Source organism: Myotis brandtii, unplaced genomic scaffold (assembly GCF_000412655.1).
Source record: "Myotis brandtii unplaced genomic scaffold, ASM41265v1 scaffold927, whole genome shotgun sequence".
In the NCBI taxonomy this organism is placed as follows: domain Eukaryota; kingdom Metazoa; phylum Chordata; class Mammalia; order Chiroptera; family Vespertilionidae; genus Myotis; species Myotis brandtii.
This window is the reverse complement of record NW_005371823.1, coordinates 1,184,716-1,198,292: the sequence shown is the minus strand read 5'-3', so window position 1 is coordinate 1,198,292 and position 13,577 is coordinate 1,184,716.

Here is a 13,577-nt window from a genome sequence, read left to right as displayed (position 1 = left end):
GGACAGGAGGAATCAGAGGAGGCATTGTGGGAGAGATGGCATTTTAATTAGCACTTGAATTGCAGGTATGTGCAAAATTGTGTTTGGCTATGTCTAAAGTATTTTCTGATTTTACACACTGATTTTTCGGTGTTTACCTATGCCGCCATCTTGGTCTCTCAAAATTCTCAATATGGCACTTAAATTTTAGGGTAATTTTCTTCTCAATTGAGAAGAATAATATCTGTGTACATGAAAAAGGTCAGCTTTTTAGGACATCCCACACCTCTAAGATATAGCATTATATAAAGAGAAAAGTTTTAGGAAGTATAATGTGTTGTTAAAATATTAGATAAGCCTTATATCCACCTACTAACTCCTCAATTGAATGCCCTTTGTGCCCTTTGTAGAGTATCATACAAATTAAGAAATAATTTTTTTCTCTACTTTTTTTCCCTTAGTATGGAGGAGTTTCTCTTATTTCACTTTTCTCAACAGCACAGGGTGGAAACTGCGGGTGCCTAGAGAGGCCCTAGGATTCACAGACCAACATGAACTCTGGTCAAACGTATTCTTTATTTGAAAGGGAGACACTAGAGGGAAAGCAAGGGAAGAGTATGAAATGCAGAGGTCATATGTCAGAGTTGCAGTTCTGAGTCAAGGTTTCCACTTCCTTCCTGGCCCATCACCCACATGGAGCAAAGCCATACACACCACCCTGAAGCAGGGGGTCCCCCGGGGATGAGGACAACGGAGCCCAACGCGCTGGGGTGTCTGCATGCATGACTCCGGGGACCAGGTTCAGAGACACAGATCCAAGTTTATTGAGGAAGTACAGCCGTATATAAAGGGGTAAGCATCCAATGCAATAGGGACACGCTTGCTATGTTATCCAATGGGCATGAGGGTCAGGGCTAAGAGTAGGTGGCTCCTGGAGATTTGTCAGGCGGGCGTTGCCACTTCCTGGTGTGCCAAGGAAGTCTGTTCGCTGGAGTGTACTCACAGCGTTGCTTCGGCCGCAGCACTGAGATAGATCTCCTGAGCTCTTCCCACACCACCCCCTCTGCTGGGGTGTGGTGTAAAGCCCCCGTGCCCCTCCTGACTAGTATGGTAGAACCTCTTCTACCTCTAGAATGAGGAAGGGAATGAAATGTCCCTCAGCCTCTTCCAGGTGTCCCTGCTCATTACCACAGGGAGGGCATCCACCAGAAGGTCTGGTTTGTGCTGCAGTTGGAAAGGCACACAACCCAGAAGCCCAATGAAGATTGTGACCATGAAGCCAGACACAGGAACAGCCTGCAAAGAGACATTCATCAATAGCATGAGGAAAGAGACAGCTCAGGGTCCATAGTAGGAGGTGAACCTCACACTCACAAATGACTGGGGACTTACTTTCTTCAGGCAAAACTGATGAGGAATTTGGAATAGAGATAGAAGGGGTAGGGAATAGGTGGTAACAGAAGTTTGACGTAATCCTTAGGAGCTGAATTCAGCCCTCCTGACAGTTAATCCCTCCAACCAAATATATGTCCACAAGGAAAATTTGGAGGTGCAGAAGAGAAGACTTCCCAGGTACTATATATGGGGCAGGCCTTTTGGGGTTGTCAGACACACTATAGCAAGCAGTTCTAGGATTTGAAATAAGACTGGCCATTTCTGAACTTAACACCCAGGTAAAATGAATAGGATTTTTTTTTCTAAACATCAAGTGCCAAAGAGACCAATTCAAACAATAAAAGATGCATGTGTGTTTTCTTGTATGCACTCGAGAAAATTCCACCCTGAAAACTGGTCTTTTCAGTCTTCAACTATCTTGAAATGTCATAAATGGAAGGTTTTCTTTAAAGTGCCACATGAAGCACTTCAGAAGCTAGTCTCCTTTTTTCAAAAAACAGCAAAAACCACAAAAAAGCACAGACAGTTCAAGTGATAAAAAAAACAACTTTATTATTGAAAGCATTACATATGTCAAGTGATTTTTTTCTAAAATTTGAGAGTCTTCAAAAGAAAGAACTAAGAAAATTAATTCACCAGAACTCTCTTCCCAGCAAAGAGTTTAGCAGAAATGATCAGGGTTCAGGACCTGAATAATAGAAAGCGGCCATACCCAGGATCATATGAGTGGCAAGTGCAGGTGAAATGCACCCTTTAGCCTTCATCATGAACTTCTCAGAAATAGCCACTTTCTCCAACCACCAACTTCCCTATAACTCTGGGGTTAAAGACAGAAGGAAGGAAGTGTTGGGAGAAATCTGGGGCTGCCTCATATTTTCTGGGTGATGGATGTGTTTATCCTGATTCCTTATGCCCTTTCCAGGGCACTTGCTTTTACGAAGTCAATGTGGCCCCAACTAGAAAAAACAACCAACCAAAAAAACCCCACAAGATTCTATCCACTTACCTGTACCAAAAGATTCTCTTCTGTTTCTCAATTGCTCCTGTGGGAAGCAATAAAGCCACCTCTGTGCCTGTCTCCTGTTCACAGAGAGGCAGGATAGCCAGGTGCCGAGCCAGACTGCCTAGGTTTGAATCCAGGCTGTGCCGCTTTATAGCTGCCACGGTGTAGAGCACGGTACTGAAGCTCTTTATCTCCTCCCTCTAGAGTTATTGAAAAAGGAGGGTTGGGGACAGGGGAGAAAGGGATAAAGAAAAACTCCAATTTGGGAAAGGAAGACTTACCATGTTGTTCCGAATGGTTTCTACCAGAATTGATCCAGATTTCATTACTTGGGAGGAGTTGTTCTTAGCTTTGAATCTGGGTCAAAAAGATCAGATAAAGAATTATGTAACAGAATCTGAGGGGCTGATGAAAGGTGCTTTGCTAAGTCATGTGGTATCTATGATTTATTTCCTAAGTTCTTGATAACATTCACAATACTGAACATTCAAAATTCATAATGGCTCAGCATACTAAGAACCAGGAATATGTGTTCCATTCTTAAGAGAAAAGGCAATCAATGAAGAGTAGCCCTGACATTGCCCAAATGTTAAATTCAAACTACAAGAAGTCTACTCTTGGTGCAGTTCAGGTTTTTATGTAAAACATATTTTTATTGATTTCAGAGAGGAAGGGGGAGAGAGAGAGATAGCAACATCATGACAGAGAATCATTGATCGGCTGCCTCCTGCACACCCCACCTGAGCCTGCAACCCAGGCATGTGCCCCGACTGGGAATTAAACCGTGACCTCCTGGTTCATAGGTTAATGCTCAACCACTGAGCCATGCTGGTCAGGCTCAATTCAGTTCTGATATCCTCTGCTGGGCTGCTTGCAGACTGCCCTGAGCATGTAGGGTTTAGAGGTTAGCCTACGGCTGGGGTAGCGTATAGACACACAATGTGAGGCTCTCCAACTCTGGCTCTTTACTCTTGGAACTTTGACTGTCCCAAACTCTGTCCTCCTGTTGTTGTTGTTTTGTGGGCTTTTTTTTTTTTTTTTTTTAGCTCTGAAAGACTACAAGTTTTCTCCTGGTGTTTCATTGCCCCCCACAACCTGTCCTCAGGCTGATGGTGATAAAAATGGGGGAATCAATGACTCCTCTGTATATAACACATCCAACAGTAACTTGGGCTAACTTCTCATGGGTGGCAATATACTATGATCTTCCTGTGACATTATGCCCTACACATATAAAAATAAAATAAAATAAAATTGGGGAATCACCCGCTACCATACCCTTCTTCCCAGTGTCAGCTCCCTCCAATTTATGCCTGTTTTTATTCACTCTCCAGTACCTCCTGAATGCTCATGTGTTTTGTTGTCTAGAGTTTAGAGCTGTTTTCTGCCAGAGAGTCAGCTCCAGTCAAGCTTACTCAATTGTTTATAATCATCAGACAGGAGAAAAGGGAGAAGTAGCACAGACTCCAGGTTCTGGCCATGATGGAATAGCCATCTAGAATTCATCACCAAGCTCTAGGTCCCTAAGGTTTTCTCCTATGCTTTCTTCTAAAAGTTTTATAGTATTACATTTTGCGTTTAAATCTATGATCCATTTGGAGTAAATTTTTGTATAAGGTGTGAGGTTTATGTTGAGGTTTGTTTTCTTGTCTATGGTGTCCAATTGCTCCAGAACCATTTGTTGAAAACATTATCTTTTCTCCGTGAATTGTTTTTGTCTCTGTGAAAATCAATTGGCCAGGCCATGGTCTTTCAACAGTTTAGCTGGTTAGATCCAATTGTGGTGATACAGCATTTAGTTTCCATATCTCCTAGGCAAATGCTATTGTAAGTATAATTTTTTTTAAGGATTCAGCCTCAGGTTTATTTGTACAATGAGCACAGGAGGACACCAGCCCCATGTAGCCCAGGGATCACACCAGTCCTTCCATCCTCACATCAGCAGACAGAGATTTCTATTCCGGAGTCTTCATGGGGGCCTGAACACCATTGGGAGCCTGAGACAGAGCTGCAGCTACAGCCACAGACTGGGCCTTGGTTTGAGCCTTGGCCTTGGACTTTGGCCAGCAGAGCCTGGTGATGTGGGCATGAGCACATTTCCCATGCCTGAGGTGAGCAATGTAGGTAAGTCAATTGAGCTTGCAGCTACTGCCCTTTGGAACCCTGGGCTTGACCTCCTTTGGTTTTGATAACCTCAGAAATGCACTCATGGCCTTGGTGTTGTTGGCCTGCATCTTCTTTGGGCAAAATCCATGTGTTAGTGGAGAAAAAGCGTCAGGTGTTACTGGCAGAATTAGACTGGGTCTCAGTTTAGTAACCACAGTACTCGAGTGTGGCAAATAAAGAATTCAGAGCTAAGGAACTCAAATTAAAGGAGAAAGTTTACTTAGAAAGTCACAGAGGTAGGAATAAGTGAGCCAGCTGGGCTGTGTGGGCTCAGGAAACAAGTTACAGAAGCTAAAGAAGGGCCCTTGGAGCTTAGGAGAAAGAAAGGCAAAGGTAAAGTGCCTGGGGGATGAAGAAAGGGGAAAGGCACTGGCGTGCTCCTTTCTCTTGAGGGTTTTTATCTGGAGGTCTCAGGGGAGGATCTCAATATAATATTTATCAGTTTTCCAGGTGTGTTCCCTCATGATCATGGTCTCTACTCATTGGTTGTTGCCAGGGTAGGAGGTCATTAGTCATTGTCAGCCATGGTGTTGCTCCATGTGATTTTGTCAGCCATGGTGTTGCTCCATGTGATTTTGCTGTTTTCTGGGCCTGGAGCTGAAACACAACTGGAGCCTAAATGTCATCTCTAGTTTGACCAAAATTCTGACTCTGTGGTCAGCAGACCCAAAGTGTTGTTCCTAAGATTATTTGATGTGGGCCAGAACCTCATTGTCCTGAGGTCTTAATGCTTAAGGGAGTGGTCATGCAAGGGCTTGGATGGGAGTCATATGAGGCTATTCTCTGGCCCTTTTTCCTCCCCTAAGGGTGTCTATCCCATGACTAGCGACATGCTAGGGAAGGGAAGGTCAGGGGAGGGTCCAAATTGCATGAACAGCAGTATGAAAGGTCAGAGAGTCTAAATCGCCCTGGTGACATTCCATATTTTATTCATATCTATCTAACTGTCAGCTATACATGTCCCCAGGAACTTGGGGTTTTCCCCCTAAAACAATTCAAATCTTTGTGATTGGGGTTTCTTAGTGCCATTTCTGTACCATTTTGAGGACTGGTTGTGTGTAATGTGGTTTCGGACTTGGCATGTCTACACTGAAGCCCAAGGCTCCTGGAGTGCCTGGGACCAGAAGAGAAAGAGGGGAATTTTTTTTTCTTTTTCAATGGCAAAGCCAGAGTGTGTGTGTGTGTGTGTGTGTGTGTGTGTGTGTATTTAAGTATATTTTTCTTGGGTTCTCAAGTAACTCTATTAGCCCTTAGATATGTATGACTACTTAGTAAAGTGTATTTTGGTCTTTCTATTGTATGTAATATATTTTGAAGTCGTGGGTTCCCATGGATACAAACTTTTAAAAGTACGGATCATGTGTTTTATTTTCTTGGTTTATCTCTCCACAGTACTAGTATATAAGCCATGAAAGTGAACCATTTGCTGTCAATACATACCCAAATGCTCTCCTTCTTGCTATAGTTTCATTCATGTCATACTAGCAAATAAAAGAATGATATATTTATGTATGTATCTCAAGATGACAAAAGCATTTTAAACATCTCAATTTAAAAAAAAAGGAGTGTAAAAACAATCAGCACTTTGGACTTCCCATGGCCCTCCCTATACCGAGCAATACACTTGCAATGATGCACCAGGGAACTCTAAGCTTCAGCAGCTTAGGAAAAGAAAAGTGAAGGCTCCTTTTTCTGTTTTGTTCTGACTTTTTATTTTCAAAGGCTTCGTTTTATGGAGAACTGCTCCTGTTTCCTTCTGGTACCAGAGGCTGTAGAGGATGTCTATGCTAATTTGCATGGCTGCAAAATGCAGTTTTAACCGTTTTGTTAGAAATTCCACAAGTCAGAAGGGTTTGTGTCATCATGCTATTTTAGTTCTCTCCAAATATCATATTGTGGCAAGACACATATTTGCAGTGAAGAATTAACTCTGTTTTCCTATCAAGGAAAATTAGTTTTCAGTCATGAGACTGTATACTAGGAAGATCAATAATATAGATTTAATGGGTTTTAAAGATCTTGCATTCATTGTTTTACATGCAAATATGCAAAAATAAATCTTTTGAGATTTAGAAGAGATCTACTTATTTTGCATTTTGTATAACTGTTCATAATATTAAGACTAGGTTGTCAATCAAAACTAATAGAATAAAATAAAATTTTCCTGTATTAAGAGAGAGTTGTTCACAAGTAACAATGGCATGTACAATTTTTAATCAAAGTTTATACCAGGATAAAAATGTAATGAATGGCTTTATCACTAAAAAAGAAAACTATATCATTATGATAATTTTTTTCTCATGATATTTTTAATATCTTGGAGAGATCTGTACTTTAAGAATCCCTGTATTATTTTTAGGACACTGGGATCATTTATGATAAAAATAATAATAACATTAGATTCTTGAAAATTCTAAAATCTGATTTCTCCTCTGTAAGACCACCTATAACGGACTGTGTAGTTGAAAACTTTGCTGCCTTTTATATTACTGGAGTCACTGAAAAATAAAAAATTCCCTAGACAATGTTATGTATGGCCTAATAATTTATATGCAGCAACAAGAATCTTATACACTGTTAGTGGGATGTAAATGGGCAAAACCATGGGAAACACTTTGGAGAAAACAACCACTTTGGCAATACCACTTTGGAAAACTGTAAATGGCAAAATAGAACATGTACCCATCCAACAAACCAGTAATGTCATTACTACTATAATCTAAAAACACTCTTGCACAGGTACCCCAAGAGAGAATGACAATAATTTTTACACAGCATTGTTAATAAGAGAAAAACACTGAAGGCAGCCCAAATTTTCATCAACAGTAGATGAAAAAATAAGTTGTTATATACAACAGAATAAATAATCTTCAATTATACTCAATAACATGGATGAATCCCCAAAGATGTAGGTCAGAAAAGAATGTATGCATTCTAATTTGAGATATACAAAGTTCAAAGTAGATTACACTGAACAATCTATTTTAGAGTATTTATGCAGATAATAAAATCTATTAAGAGAAGCAAGGGAATAATTATCACAAAATCCATAATAGTGGTTAATATTTTGAAAGAAAGAGAGGAAGAGATCAGTATAGGGTACAGGAGACTTATGGAGTATATTTTGTTTCTGGTGTATATTTTGTTTGTCAACGGAGTGTTCCTTAAACACTACACATATGTTTTTATAATATATTTATTCAATATTTCACAATAAAACATATAGAGGAAAGGCCTGAGTTTGGGGTTCTTGATGTCTGAGTTTACTATACCCTTGGGAGGTATGGGGGATAAAGGGGAGATGTTCACAATTAACAGCTGAAAGAAAGAGAAAGGCTTTCTAGAAAAGCCAACCGCCAAACAGAGTTTTTCTTTTAGCCCAAGTGTAGTATAGGACTGTTGAAACCATCTCTGAGAATCTGCCAAGATGGGAAAGTCACAGAAGGTGTGGTTTTTTTCTTCATAAAGTCAAATGAGCCAACTTTTCTAGATCAATGAGATGCCCAATATCAATACATTTCTATGGTTTCCTCTAAAAACACTTGACTTTATGAAGAAAAAAGAATATATGATCTTTTTTGAACCTTGATATGGTGGTAACATTCATTCATGCCTTTTATGAGGTGTTTTACAATTACCTTTTTTTTCCTTGGGGGTTAAAATAAAATATTAACATATACACGTTTCATCTCCCATTCAGAAAAGTGAGTCTTGTGTTTGCTAGTTTATCTTTTCACTCTTCATCACTCTATGGCTCCAGGAACGGATTATTTGCTCTAGATGACAGGAGGGACTGGGGAAAGTGAAGGAAAGAAGCCAAATTGGGCTTCATAATAAAGCGCAGGGACAGAGGGGAGGGGAGAAATGTGGGTGGGTGGGAAGAGGCTGGGAGGCGGCATGACAGGTGAATCAGTCTGAGTGCCAGGTGGTGAGCAGGAAGGTGTGGAGGATAGATTGAAAAATGCAATGGTCACTTCAGTCATGAAATAAGAAGGACCCCTTAATATTTAAGTTTTACTTCATATTTATGACAGACACAAGTTAAAGATTAGAATTTCTTGTTATTTGGCAGTAGGTGAGGGTGAGAATCTGAATTCTCTTTTTAAATCTGATACCAATACTTAGAAAAACAGGACAATGAGAGTCTAGGACTCATGAGTTACCATTGTGTGGAATCCAACAGACGCAGACTCTTTAGAGAAAAGGAGAGGACTTTTAATTAAGAGGGGGTACCTGTGCAGCTTTAGAACTGGGTAGACAATAGAGCAGATCCCAATGGGACAGACCAGACATGGGCAAAGTCCTGAATTGAAAGAGAGTCAGAAAGGATGGTGCAGGCAGCAGTGTGAGCAGTCAGTGCTAAAACAGAAGCCAAGCGCTCTCTTCATTTCTAGGCTGTTTGCAAGGGTGAGAGGCTCGCCTGTTGTGAAGTCAGATGAAAGCAGAGAAGCCCTGTTGTGAAGTCAGATGAAAGCAGGGTAGCTCAATTGGTTAGAGCATCGTCCTGAGACCCCAAGGGTTAGATCTCCAGTCAGGGCATATACAAGAAGCAACGAGGGTGTGTGTAAATAAGTGGAACAACAAATCCCTTTTCTTTCTCTTCTCTTCTCTTCTCTTCTCTTCTCTTCTCTTCTCTTCTCTTCTCTTCTCTTCTCTTCTCTTCTCTTCTCTTCTCTTCTCTTCTCTTCTCTTCTCTTCTTCTCTTTCTCTTTCTCTTCTCTTCTCTTCTCTTCTCTTCTCTTCTCTTCTCTTCTCTCTCCTTCTCCCTCTTCCTTTCTCTCTCTCTCAAATTGATAAAAAAAATATATTAAAATAAAAGATGAAAGCAGAGAAACACTGAGTTTAGTTGCTCCAGGAGTCACTAAAGGGCCTCACTATTTGAAGGAGAATATTTGGTTAAATATGTTGCATTTATTTGCCTAGCCTGACCATGCCTTGCTGCTACTGGTGGGGGGCTATTTATTTGGAATATAAATAATTGTTGATTTTTATGATTATTATAATGTCAGTCATGCCACTCTAAGTATTGGAATTCAAACATATTAAAATGAAATGAATTTAAATTCAATACATCGTTGCATAATGCCCATTATTTATATAGTATTTGAATTTTGTCAATTATGCCAATAATGTTCTTTATAGCATTTTCCCTATATCAAAGGTCCCATCCACATTGCATTTAGTTGTCATGTCTCTTTAGTCCCCTTGTAGATGGAACAGTTCTTTTGTCTTCTTCTGTCTTTCATGACATTAATATAAGCCAGTTGTTGCATAGAATGTTCTTCAAAGTACATAGTATATACTCTATGTATAATCTTCTTAATACTAAGAAAGATACAGAGTTTAGTGCTCAAGGGACATGAGAAATTATTCCACAGTGCTTAATTTTAAAGATAAGGGAACTAATCTACAAGCTAATTTAAACGTAGAAGAGTAATTCAGACACTAAGTTTCCATTAGGTAGTTGGCACATAAAGAAAGGTTTGGTGAGGGTTGTAACATATTCAGAAGGTCCAATGGAGGAGCCAGGGAACGGAAGGCCAGCTGGACTTGGACAGAGAGAACACAGAGCATCCTGCACTTCATGAACAGGGTCCCTCTCAGCAGCAGAGTACATTTCCAGAGAGGACACAGAGAGAGCTCTTTCCAGGACTGGCCACTCCCTTATCAAGTCCAAGTCCCTTCCTCCTGGAATGTGGCTGTACTTCTGACTGCTTCCATAAATAGATTGCAGTGGAGGTGACACTGAATGGCTTCTGGAGCTGATAGCAAAGGCCTCGCAGCTTCTGCCTGGCTCCCTTGGAATCCGGCCACCATGCTTTGAGGAAGCCCGAGGTGCCCATGGAAAGCACCAAAACGTCAGGCCCATGGGCCAACTTTCCAGCCACGTGAGTGAGAAATCTTGAAGCTTGGTCCTCCAGCCCCCAATCGACCAGCCCAGATAACATAGAGAAGACAGTAGCTATTCCTGCTGCATCCTGCCCGCATTATAGATTCTTGAGAAAAACGGTATTGTAACTTTTACCATCTAAGCGTTGTATGTGGTTTGTTGTCACGCAGCTGTGGATGACAGCTGTGAGTTAGAATGCTGTCTAATCGGCAGGTGTCACATGAGGAGGCAAGAAACTAAGAGTGAGGTGATTAGAATCGCTCCAGATACAAAAACAACAACAGTGTTTCAATTCAAGAACACTACAACCGAAGGGACCTGATGAAACGTTAAACACAGGGCTTTTTATATCCACTGGGCCTCATAAGAAAGAAGCACATCTGGGAAGCGACAGCTTAAAAACTGACTGTCATCCCAGGCTCACCGCGTGGCTCCAAGCTTTGATGGTTAGCCCTTCAACCTCCTGCACTCCATCCTAGTCCTTCACAGTAAAGACCACAACTCGCCTTTGTCCTGCTTTCTCTGGTTGATAGTGACTGTCTTCCACGTACCCCCTGCCTCACCCTGAGGGCTTCACTCCAGGTAATTGAAACTGGGACACTTGAAAATGTGAACCTTCCACATTATAGTTCCAAAGTCAAGAAAGACAATAATAGTTAACATGCCCATGAGCAACCCAACTCCACAAGAGTCCCCGCACAAAGAACCCAAATTTGGAGACTGTCCCGGGAAGATAAAGATGGCCCAAATTCCGGTTAGAATTCTCTCCCAGACGTCAATAGTGGCCCCTTGACAGCCATAGAAAGAGCTTTCGATCTTTTCTAAAATTTATTAGTAACTCTTTTTCCTTTTCTCAAGTACGTCCAAGGGATAGTTGGAATACTTAATTGTGATACAGAATCTGATTAGAAAATTTAATTAATGTATTACCGCTACATTTTCACTTCCTGGGAATGAGGAGGGGGACCAGAACAGTGATGAAAGGTTTTTCATAGAAATTTTTAAAAAGTTAGGCAAATTACCATTTTTAAAAGCTTCATTAGAAAAAGAAAAACACTTAATGCCATCTTGTTAAGCTAAATGAGTATAAATGCTTCTTGGCACTTTTTAAATTGCCATTCCTCTTCCTAGTTTTAAAACAAATTAAGGCTCAAAAAGGCATTCCAGCTTCCAATGAAATCAGTTCATCATGGGCTGAGAAAAATAGAATCTTGATCATAAAGGGCAAATGGAACAAAGATTACCACGGCTAACAGACAATATTAACGTCTGATTACTCAAAGAAAGAATCATATTTCACAGAGTTCTTTCCACACAATTTTGTTTTGTTTTAATTCTTTTTGTTAATCCTCATCTGAGGATAGTTTTTCTTTATATATATATAAAGATCTTTATTTTAAAAAAGTATTGAAAGTATTACATGTACTCTTTTTCCTCCCACTGACCCCTTGCTTTTCAGAGAGAGTGGGAGGGAGGAAAGGAAGGGGGTGGAGAGAGACAGAAGCATGGGATATATCTATTGGTTGCCTCCTGACCAGGTACATGTCCTTGACTGGGAATCAAACCTGCCACCCTTTGTTGCACAGTGCAGTGCTCTAACCACTTAGAGACACCGGCCAGGCTCTCTACACTGTTTTAACAGACATTACTGCATTAAAATATATCCCCAGCAATCTGCCCAAATTCTAGCAATTCTAAAGATAAGGATTCATTAGTTTTCAGTAAACCTTTTTGCATTTAGGGTCAACCTGTTACAATATTACTATTTCTAGAAAGAGTACTCTATCAGTTATTATCAGTCATTAAGGTTTTAACTTGGACCTTTTATCAAAGTATATGTTTTTATTGATTTAAGAGAGAGAGGAAGGGAGAGGGAGAGAGAGAAACAGTGGTCTGCTGCTTCCTGCAGGCCCCCTACCGGGGATCAAACTGGAAACCCCAACATGTGCACTCACTGGGAATTGAACCAGCAACTTTTCGGTGCCCGGGATCATGCCCAACCAACTGAGCCACAGCAGACAGAACTATCTTGGACCTTTTGAAATGAGAAATTTTTGCCTTGGAAAGCAAATGTCCTGACTGAAGGAGGAAGCTAGACATACACATTTTGATGTAAAAAGGAGTTGAATAGCTTCTCAGGAGAGCTTTGTGAGATGAAATAGATGCATAAAGTTGAAGATCAGTCTCATCATTTTCCAGGGCTGGCCCTAGTCTCCTGTAGCAGACCAGAGTATTAGTAAACTGGATTATGACTCCTTAAAAAGAACTACTGAATTAAACATAATCAAAGTTTACCCCCTCCATGTCTTTCCTCTTTACCTGAAAGTCCCCTCACTTCTTTCTCTGGCAAACACTGAAGTCTTTTCTCAAGGGTTAGCTCCTCTGTGAAGCCTTTGTAAACCCCCAACCCCTAGAGCAATTAATTACTCCATCTTCTTTAATATCACAAAATTATGTATATACCTCCATTATAAATGTATAGCCCCTATTAAAACTTGAGCTCCGAGAATTTGAATGGTGTCTAAACAGAAGGGTGTCAAAAGGTTAAGAGATGAAAGAAGATTTGTGGCACCTGTAATGTCTTTTCCAACTCCAATGCAACACACAAGTTATTTTTTCTGCAAATGCTTCAGGGACATTTAGATTAAAGTCAGAAAGCAGCAATATGCAAATCAAGAAACTATTCCCAGTTAATGAGTCTATATTGGCAAGCGTTTTGCCACACTGACTTCACACAGGAAATCTCCTAAGAAATAAAACAAGTGGGGACCTCGCATAACATATCAACCTGTACATCTCCTAATCAAAATGTATTCTTTGAAATTGGCAACAAGTGCCTTGAAACAAGAAAGCAGCCATGGCCAGACCAGCATGGAGCAAGAATCGCTCCCAGTAGAATCTCAGGGAGGAGAAAAAGAGTCTGGAGCTGAAGAGAAATAATTCACTAATTTGTAGTAAAGATAGATTGGAAGTTAATTCACAAACACCAGGATATAGCATTTTATTTATTTTATCTCTTTATCGATCTGTCATTTAGTTATATTTAAGTTACCTGCATGTTAAATTACTGTTCTTGTTCATCAATGTGAGTTCAGGCATTCTCAATCCTTTGATTAACTTTAAAATAATTAGAAATAATCTCTT